The sequence below is a fragment of the Saimiri boliviensis genome, chromosome 7, assembly GCF_048565385.1.
Source record: "Saimiri boliviensis isolate mSaiBol1 chromosome 7, mSaiBol1.pri, whole genome shotgun sequence".
NCBI classification, from domain to species: Eukaryota; Metazoa; Chordata; class Mammalia; order Primates; family Cebidae; genus Saimiri; species Saimiri boliviensis.
In genome coordinates this window covers 69,970,284-69,979,310 of record NC_133455.1, presented here as the reverse complement: position 1 = coordinate 69,979,310, position 9,027 = coordinate 69,970,284, and the positions used below count along the sequence as shown (strand labels likewise).

The 9,027-nt window shown below is 43.2% G+C and overlaps 1 protein-coding gene across 1 annotated transcript in view; it reads left to right on the top strand.

Annotated features, from left to right (window-relative positions):
* Positions 1 to 6,111: 6,111 nt before the first annotated feature.
* Positions 6,112 to 9,027, top strand: part of TESPA1 (thymocyte expressed, positive selection associated 1) — a 43,416-nt gene continuing 40,500 nt past the window's right edge. Inside the window, exon 1 of the mRNA XM_074402724.1 lies at positions 6,112 to 6,270. The gene's annotated coding sequence lies outside the window, so the exon portion shown is untranslated. The remainder of the gene's footprint in view (positions 6,271 to 9,027) is intronic.

The window sequence follows — 9,027 nt, the reverse complement described above, 5'->3', positions numbered from 1 at the left end:
TCTTTTACCTAAAAATTTTGACTGCTTTTCACTCCTCCTCCTCTTTTTTCTTTCCCTGTCAGTGATTATACTGTTGCTATGAGTGTTTACTTTGTACCAGGTCCCCGGTATAGGGAGGAACCCTGCTAGAAACCCTCTTTTCTTCTAGGTAGAGAGATCAAGTTTTAAAACTATTCCACATTTCTTGTTTGTCAAGTCCCTGAGATTTTTCTTGATAGATCTCTCTCTAGCCCCAAAAGGCTTCTGCCTCCCATCCTACGAAATCCCCAGATCTCTCCTCCTCCACTGCACTTACACCCACATCCAGGCTCTGTCCTCCTCCACCGGCTTACAAAACACTGAGCACTCACCATGTAGATCACGCTGAAAAACTCAGTCAAGACCTGTGACTCTGAGTTAAGTGGACTTGATCAGAAGAAAGTTACAACATAGGCTCACTGAGAAGTCAATCCTGTGTTCATAACCATCTGACTATAATAAAAGACATGAATGTCATTATTTAATCCAGAGAAGTGGCTGTAGTGGAAGAAAGCTTTTCCAAAATAATTTTCTGGGATGCTCCAAGGAAGGGAAGAGAAGGGAAGGGAAAGTAAAGGGAGGGGAGGGGAGGAAAGGGGAGGGGAGGGGAGGAAAGGGGAGGGGAGGGGAGTGGAGGGGAAGGGAGGGGAGTGGAGGGGAGGGGAGGGGAGGGGAGGAAAGGGGAGGGAAGGGGAGGGGAGGAAAGGGGAGGGAAGGGGAGGGGAGGGGAGGAAAGGGGAGGGAAGGGGAGGGGAAGGGAGGGGAGGGGAGGAAAGGGGAGGGAAGGGGAGGGGAGGAAAGGGGAGGGGAGGGGAGGGGAGGGGAGGGGAGGAAAGGGGAGGGAAGGAGAGGGGAGGGGAGGGGAGGGGAGGGGAGGAAAAGGGAGGGGAGGGGAGGGGAGGAAAGGGGAGGGAAGGAGAGGGGAGGGGAGGGGAGGGGAGGGGAGGAAAAGGGAGGGGAGGGGAGGGGAGGGGAGGGAAGGGGAGGGGAGGGGAGGGGAGGGGAGGAAAGGGGAGGGGAGGGGAGGGGAGGAAAGGGGAGGGGAGGGGAGGGGAGGAAAGGGGAGGGGAGGGGAGGGGAGGAAAGGGGAGGGGAGGGGAGGGGAGGGGAGGGGAGGGGAGGGGAATCCGTAGATCAATACATTTGGGAAATACAAAACTTCCTCCTTCTAGGAGAATCACAATTCATGTTAATCTATTAAAAGCCTCAAGAAGTTGTGCCTTAAAGCAGGGGGCCCCAACCCCTGGCCCACAGACCAGCACAGGTTGGTGGCCTGTTAAGAACCTGGCTGCTAGCAGAAGGTGAGTGGCGGGCATGATGATCTGAGGTGGAACAGTTTCATCACCAAACCAACCCCTCACCCTGCTCGCATAGACAAATTGTCTTCCATGAAACCAGTCCCTGGTGCCAGAAACAGTGGGGACCACTGACTTAAAGGAACATGTTTGTCTTTTGTTAACCCTGTATTTCCCCAAATTACTTGATCATACTAGAAAATAAGCCTCTAAGGGATCATATTTGATACTGTTTCTCCCTCTTGTATATCTTCTCCTTCCACCCTCCCCTCAGCACCTTCCCCAGGTCTGTCTCATTTCTGGCACTCAGAAGGTATCTAACAAAATACATTTTGGGTAGAACTACAATCCAGATCACTGAATAAACACTCTCTGCAGAGGCCTGAGATGGATTGCTCTTCTGTTCTGCTGGACTTTTACAGAGAGAAGATACAGCCAGACAGAAGGAAGAACTTTCTGGCATTGAGTGGAGCAATTTAGGAGAATGGGCAGGTTAGAGAAGTTAGATAATCCCACTTCTTTGTATCCTTAACAACCAGAACATAGAAGCAGATAAAAGAACAAGATGACCTTGGTGGACACTTTTCTGCCTGGAGAAAGTTGAGAAAACCCTTGGTGAGTGAAACCACTGCTCTCTCCCCTACTACTCTACCCACTTTCTCGTTCTACTTTGGAGCCTTTGGTTACAAATTCACTCCAACTCCCATATCAGCAGTTGGAGGAACACGTCCTTGGAAAAAAATGAAACAACAAAACAAACCAACAACAACAACAACAAAAATCCTAGTATCTGAGAAAAAAGAAGGTTGAGAGCTGAAATGGAGGCAGGTGATTTGCATCTGGATCTGGGCCGAAGGGCCCAGCTGCTCAGCCCAGAGCAGTGGCTCTGAACAGCAGCTTCTCTGTCTTGGGACAGCCTCTATGGACAGCTGTCCTGGCTCTGCCCCAGGTCTGGGCAACCTGCCAGCTCAGCCCTCAGCTCTGCAGCTCCAGAACTTGTACCCAAATACAGCCCATCTGTTTGATGGGCACATCAGCGATCAGAAATTGTTCTTATTTATCAGTGTTATCAGGTTATGTGCCTGGAGGATATTATTCAAAAGCAATATTTAACTTGGCTTTTCAGTGAAAAAGAAGTTTTTCAAAATACATTTTCTACTACCTTTATAATAATTTCTTACCAAATATCAGTCACTTAATATTTTCATTTTCCATAAGAAACCACATGTCGTTATAAAAGGGTAGAGAAAAATAACATCTGTAACAGATGTTACAGACATCTAAAGCCAAGCTAATCTAAGAAAACATTTCTTTGTCAGAAGATGATACTGATATCCAGTGAAATTAAGTAACTAGTATAGTTTTAAACTCAGATTTCCCTTTTACTCCTAGTTCAGTGTTTTTGCTAAGTTCTGTAAAACACAAGAGAGGGAGCCATGGAATGACAAATAGGTCCTATGACGAGGCACCAAACTGCTGAATCACGCAGGCAGTCAGGAGCTAGTTCGTTATCTCAGATAGTGTTAAGGGATTTATTTTTAACCAAGGGGAAAAAAATGAAGAAGCTCACACACACACACACACACACACAAACCTTCGGAAACCCTAAACTACTGCATCTAGTATAGAAAGAGCAAGTGGTTTTGTTTTCATGAAGCACCTGGAACATATGCTCAGAGAAGTTCATGATGCCAAAGATACAGAGGCATTTAATGTTTTCAAAGGATGGGAAGGGAAGGTGGGAGGGAAAAAAGAGAAAGGAGGGAGGGAGGGAGGGAAGGAAGGAAAGAAGGAAGAAAGGGAGGGAGGGAAGGAAAAGCAAAGAAAGAAAGAGAGAAAGACTAAACAATTGAGAAAGAAGACAAACAGGGAAATACTTTGAACCTCGTTCTCCTGGGAATCATACAGTCTTCATCTTTGTCTTTCAGAAGCTGCTTGTAGAAGAGAAAAATATTTCTTTCTAAACAATAAATCACAACTACTATAAACATATAAACCTACATATGTACTCACAAAATTGAGAATAAATATAAATCAAAAATAAATATTTTTATTAAAATGATTTCTAGCAATTGCTTGTGAAATGGTATCTTTAGTGAGTGAGGTAATTTTGACAGACATAAAGCAGTCTGGATAAACTGAAAATATTATATTTCATGCGAATCAAAACCACAGTGAGATACCATCTCACACCACTCAGAATGACCATTATTAAAAAGTCAAAAAATAACAGATGTTGGTGAGGTTGCAGAGAAAAAGGAATGTTTATACACTGTCGGTGGGAGTGTAAATTAGTTCAACCATTGTGGAAGACAGTGTGGCAATTCCTCAAAGACCTAAAAAGAGAAATACCATTAGAGCCAGCAATCCCATTACTGAGTATATACCTGCAGGGATATAATCATTTCATTATAAAGACACATGCATGTGTATGTTCACTGCAGCACTATTCACAATTGCAAAGACATGGAATCAACCTAAATGCCCATCAGTAATAGACTGGATAAAGAAAATGTGGTTCATATACACCACGGAATACTATGCAGTCATAAAAAAGAATTACATCATGCTCTTTGCAGCAACGTGGATGGAGCCAGAAGCCATTATCTCTAGAAACCTGTCACAGGAACAGAAAACCAAATACCACATGTTCTCACCTATAAGTGGGAGCCAAATGATGAGAACACACGGACACAGAGGGAAACAACACACACTGGGGCCTATGGGAGGGTAGAGGGTGGAAGGAGGGAGAGGATCAAAAAAACTATGGGGTACTAGGCTTAATACCTGGGTGACAAAATAATCTGTACAACAAACCCCTGTGACACAAGCTTACCTATGTAACAAACCTGCACATGTACCACGGAACTTAAAAGTTAAAAAAAAAAAAGAAAAGAAACCATTGTATTTCAAGAGCCTTAAAAATAGCTGCCATTTGTTGAGCATTTGCTGTGACGTAGGCGCTGGTCTACTGTGTTTCTTTATTCTTATAGCTTTGCAACCACTCCTGTAAGAAGATCAATCACCATTTAGCAGCTTAGAAACTGAGACCTGGAGATGTTAGTGTGTCCAAGACTACAGAGCTACTTGATGCCAGTGCCTCACACTAAAGCCTGCTCTCCTAACCATGAAATGAACAGTGTTAACAAAATGTTGACATTGGGCCAGGACAATTATTCCCTGTGCTGAACAGTCCCATCCCTTCAGAAGCACTTAGCATCACTGGCCCTCAGGTACTAAATACCAGTATCAGTTTCCCATTTTCTTTGAAAATTAAATCTCCCTCACGTATCTCCAAACTCCCTACAGAAGTGATATTCTCCCTAACCCAAACATATTGAAAACAACTGTTAAGGAAAATATCGAATTCCAGAAACTTGGGATTTAGAAGAATTGTTAAAGTTGCATTCTTTGAGTTTTTACAGTTAATTTGTATGGCAAAGAATAGTAAATAAAGAGAATTAGGGCATGTTGGGTTTAGCGTTTTATTTGGTGACTGTGGAGCTAATTCTCAGAAAAGCACATGCTTAGCATCTGCTATGCCCTGAGAAAATATGTTAGACATTTTCATGCCTATGTAAAAGGAATAGGGTGGGGGAAGGACTGAGCGAGAAACAGAATTATTATTTTCCTCACATTATACTTGAAGAAAATAATGTTTTGAGAACTTAATTTGCCACACAAGAATTTTATTTAGGATTATATCTACCATATTATAGCTATACTATGGATACTCAATGGAGTTGTCCTATTGGTAATTGGGAATGGAATTTAAAAACATGGTTAAAAAAAAAAAAACACAAAAAAACGACCTAAGTATACTTATAGCCAGCAAAACAGAAAGAAGTTAATGAACATGTGAAAACCAGTCTCAACACATTAGAGGACTGCCTTATAAAATAAATATTGTGATAAATATTCATAAATAAATGATTCAAAGAAGGAAACAGTAGAACCAGGAGAGAGAGAGAGAAAGAAGATACTCGAGATAAAGGAGCATCCTACAGAGAGAAAGTGCATTAGGAGATATTGGAGAAGCGAGGAGGGATAGTTAGCAGTGCTGAATGCCCCCAGGTGGGTGACGTTGACTGAGGACTGGGAGAAACCTTTTAGAGTTCAATAAACCTTCTCTTAACAGAAAGCCAATCAACTGCAGACATCTTCAGGGTGTAACAGATTTCAAAGGTTCAGCTTTGAAAACATTGGGCAAAGCAGTCATTTATTACAAAAACAAAAACTTTGAAGTGGTTTGAACATAAAAACAAAGTTAAGAAACTAACAGAAAAAAAAAAAAGTAGGCCGTATTTGAAAACAAGCTTCGGGGGAATTTACCGGAGTAGGAAAGAGTGATAAACACAGAGTGACTGGCCCAGAGCCCTCTCAAGTGTGTGATAGGGCTGGAAACCTCTGAGATAAAAGCGAGATCATTTACGAGAGAGAGCTTTCCCGTTTTCAGACAGCTCTCCTCCCGAGGACAGAAGGATTGATCTGCAGCAGTGGAATTCTAGTTATCTGGTAGGAAGACTCCTGCACACACATCTTTAAATGGACGGTCCCTTTGCGTTAATAAGAAAAGATCTCCTGTTTTTCTGAAAAGACGGAGGCAGCCCTGGGGCAGGAAGGTCTTCCTAGTTGTGAGCACCGTGTCTACAGATGGTTTGGCCTTCACTCAGTCTCCCGAGCCGAAGCAAAGGATGTGGCTGGGCTGGGAGGCGGGGACTGCATCTATGTGTGCATGCGTGTGCGTGTGTGTGTGTGTTGTGCGTGTGTGTGTGTGTGCTCATTTCCGCTTCCCCTTTTGAGCAGGCAACAGCAGTTGAATGAGTTCAGGGAGAAAGGCATCATCTACAACATGATACTTTCTCACTCGCTTCACCTCTGTGCCCACACCTGTGAAGGCCTCCGCCCAGCTTTGACAACCGGTTTGCCTCAAACTCAGCTTTCTACCAGCGGACAGGTAAGTACAGCTTTTATCTCAGTCTCAAGGCTGTACTGATTCCGGGTGATGCTAGGAGAAAGAAGGAAACAGGCCAGAGAAAAAGCAGGCTGCCAAGAAAAGGGGAAAATCAGGAGAAAATCTCCCACCGCTGTTACTTCGACCTTAAAAGCATCCATCTTTGTGCTTAGGAGAACAGAGCTGGGTGCCCTTTCGCTTTAGTTTGTTTGTTTTCTCCTCTTTCTTATCAAAGAGGTAACGTTTCTAGGTTCTCAAAACATGGGTTTCTTTGATGACTTGAATAACTGTTTTAGGAATTTTTTTTTTTTTTTTTTTTTTTTTTTACCTTTCTCACCTGCAGAGTTTCTCTCTGTGTCTTGCTGAAGTCATTGTTGCTGCAATTGCCATCTGATTAGACCATCGCAAAGTTCTCAAGGAAGAAGTTTCCCAATTTCATTTCAGGTCCTACTCTAGTGTCCATAGCTCCAACCATTGAGAGTACCTGGCCGAAATCAATTTTGCTTTCTATGCTATGACCTCTTTCTTCAGAAGTTGTAGAAGAAACTTGTTGAGATAAATTGCAGCAAGATATATTGAGGTCAGCTGTAAGGGAGGATTTACACACTTGAGTGACGCAAGGTCAAATTAACCAGGAGGCTCAAGATAGATGGATATCCGCCTGTCAGGACCGGATTTCAGGCTTCATATTTCAGAGATGGATAGATGGGTTTGTTGATCTTTCAGTGACCTACATAATACTGGGGGCTTCATGCTCTTCCAACTCCCTTTGCCCCAGTGGTAGCAGGCAGAGCTTGTCATCACCTACATGAGTTTTGGGGAAGATGGAGGAGTGGAAAGATCCTCCACCCTGGGGTTTTCCCATACCCTGTCTATGCCACCGAGCTCACCAGTGGGTGGAGGAGAAAGGGTGGGTCCCCAGGGCAGGGCAAGGACAAGAGAGGAGAGTTCCACAGAAGTTATTTGACAAGACTGTGAGAGTTTACAGGAGATTTCCAGGGAAGTACTAGTGACTCCGTGTACCACAAATAGTCCGGAGTAGGGAGGTGAGGAGACTTTCTAGATGGTGGAGGGCAGTACCTAGGATGGGAGGCTGGAGGTAGGAAGCTTCAACTTGTATGTCCAAGCATCGGACTCAATAGTTGTTCAGCCTGAGATTAGAGATAAAGATCTCGTATGATTTTCTTGCAGCACAAAGTGTTAGTAGGAAGAAGGAAAGTCAGGTTTATTGTCTATCTCTACTGAGACCATTATCAGAAATAACAAGCCGAAGATGTAACAGGAGGGATAGAAAGGGATCTGACATATGAGTTATTCACATGCACCCCAGGGTATTTAGAAACCATTTATAGCCATACTAATAACATGTTCTCATAACCCTTGGATTTTGAAAATTAAGATGAAACCCTGCGATGAAGCATTATGCAGTGAACGTGAAGTCCCAACCGTCATTTTCAGTTCAATGTTTATGATTTGGATTCTAACAGAGAATAAAATAGAGGTCTGGTCTTAGCCGATATTGTGACTTACAAGGTTCCTTCTGGGCTACCGTAAGGGGAAAAGATCACACGTGTGTTTCCACTTGCAAACTTACATCTGTTCTCTTTTCCACCTAAGGGACAAGACCAAAGTGGGTATTCTAGTACCCACAGGATTATGTGCCCTGCCATACCCAGGCCTGGTGCAGAATGGCCTAAACACAGATTTTAGATTGAGAAAAGAGTTCAGTCAAATAAGCAGAGGGACGAGGAGAAGAAGAGTGTGTATAGATATTGAAAAAGGAAAAAGGGAAAGAAGAAAATGAGTATATGCAGGAAAGAGCTTATCACAAAGGAAATAAAACTGGAGGATCAAAGATATGAATTCACAGAGCCAACTCTGTGAAGGTCAAGAAATCTGCTCCTTCTTCCTACTTTCTCTAGATGAACCCATCTATAAACTCGCTCCGATGAACTGCTGTTTCTTATTCTTGATGTCTTTAATGCCCATCTAATTAAGATATTTGATGTCTCCCTACATTGAGAACATGGGATTAATTTTTTTTCCAAATGTACAACTTTAATATTTCCTGTAGCAGCATACATGCCTTTCCTAAAACTCATTCATATCCTGAAAGTGGAAGTGAGTAAGAGAGGAAAGGAGAGGGAAAAGGTCTTAGATGATCTTCTTTATGTATTTTTTTTTTTTTTTTTTTTTTTTGAGACGGAGTTTCGCTCTTGTTACCCAGGCTGGAGTGCAATGGCGCGATCTCGGCTCACTGCAACCTTCGCCTCCCGGGTTCAGGCAATTCTCCTGCCTCAGCCTCCCGAGTAGCTCGGATTACAGGCACGCGCCACCATGCCCAGCTAATTTTTTTGTATTTTTAGTAGAGACGGGGTTTCACCATGTTGACCAGGATGGTCTCGATCTCTTGACCTGGTGATCCACCCGCCTCGGCCTCCCAAAGTGCTGGGATTACAGGCGTGAGCCACCGCGCCTGGCCTTCTTTCTGTATTTATTCAGCTAAACTTATTTGTGGGAGAAAGAGTATAAAAAGAGAGGAGGAAAGGAGTTCTATTGATTAATAGGCATTTTTCTTTCTTTTATTTACCAAATCACATCTCCCTTTTTCCCTGAACAGACTGAACTTCTCCTTAGACAAAGAAGTCTCAGAATGTTCAAATATTATACTTATGGAAATTCTTGTTCTGATGATCTTTCAACCTGAGTCACATGGAAGAGGGTTAGGAGCTAGAAGACAGTTCTTATCTATAAAGGAAT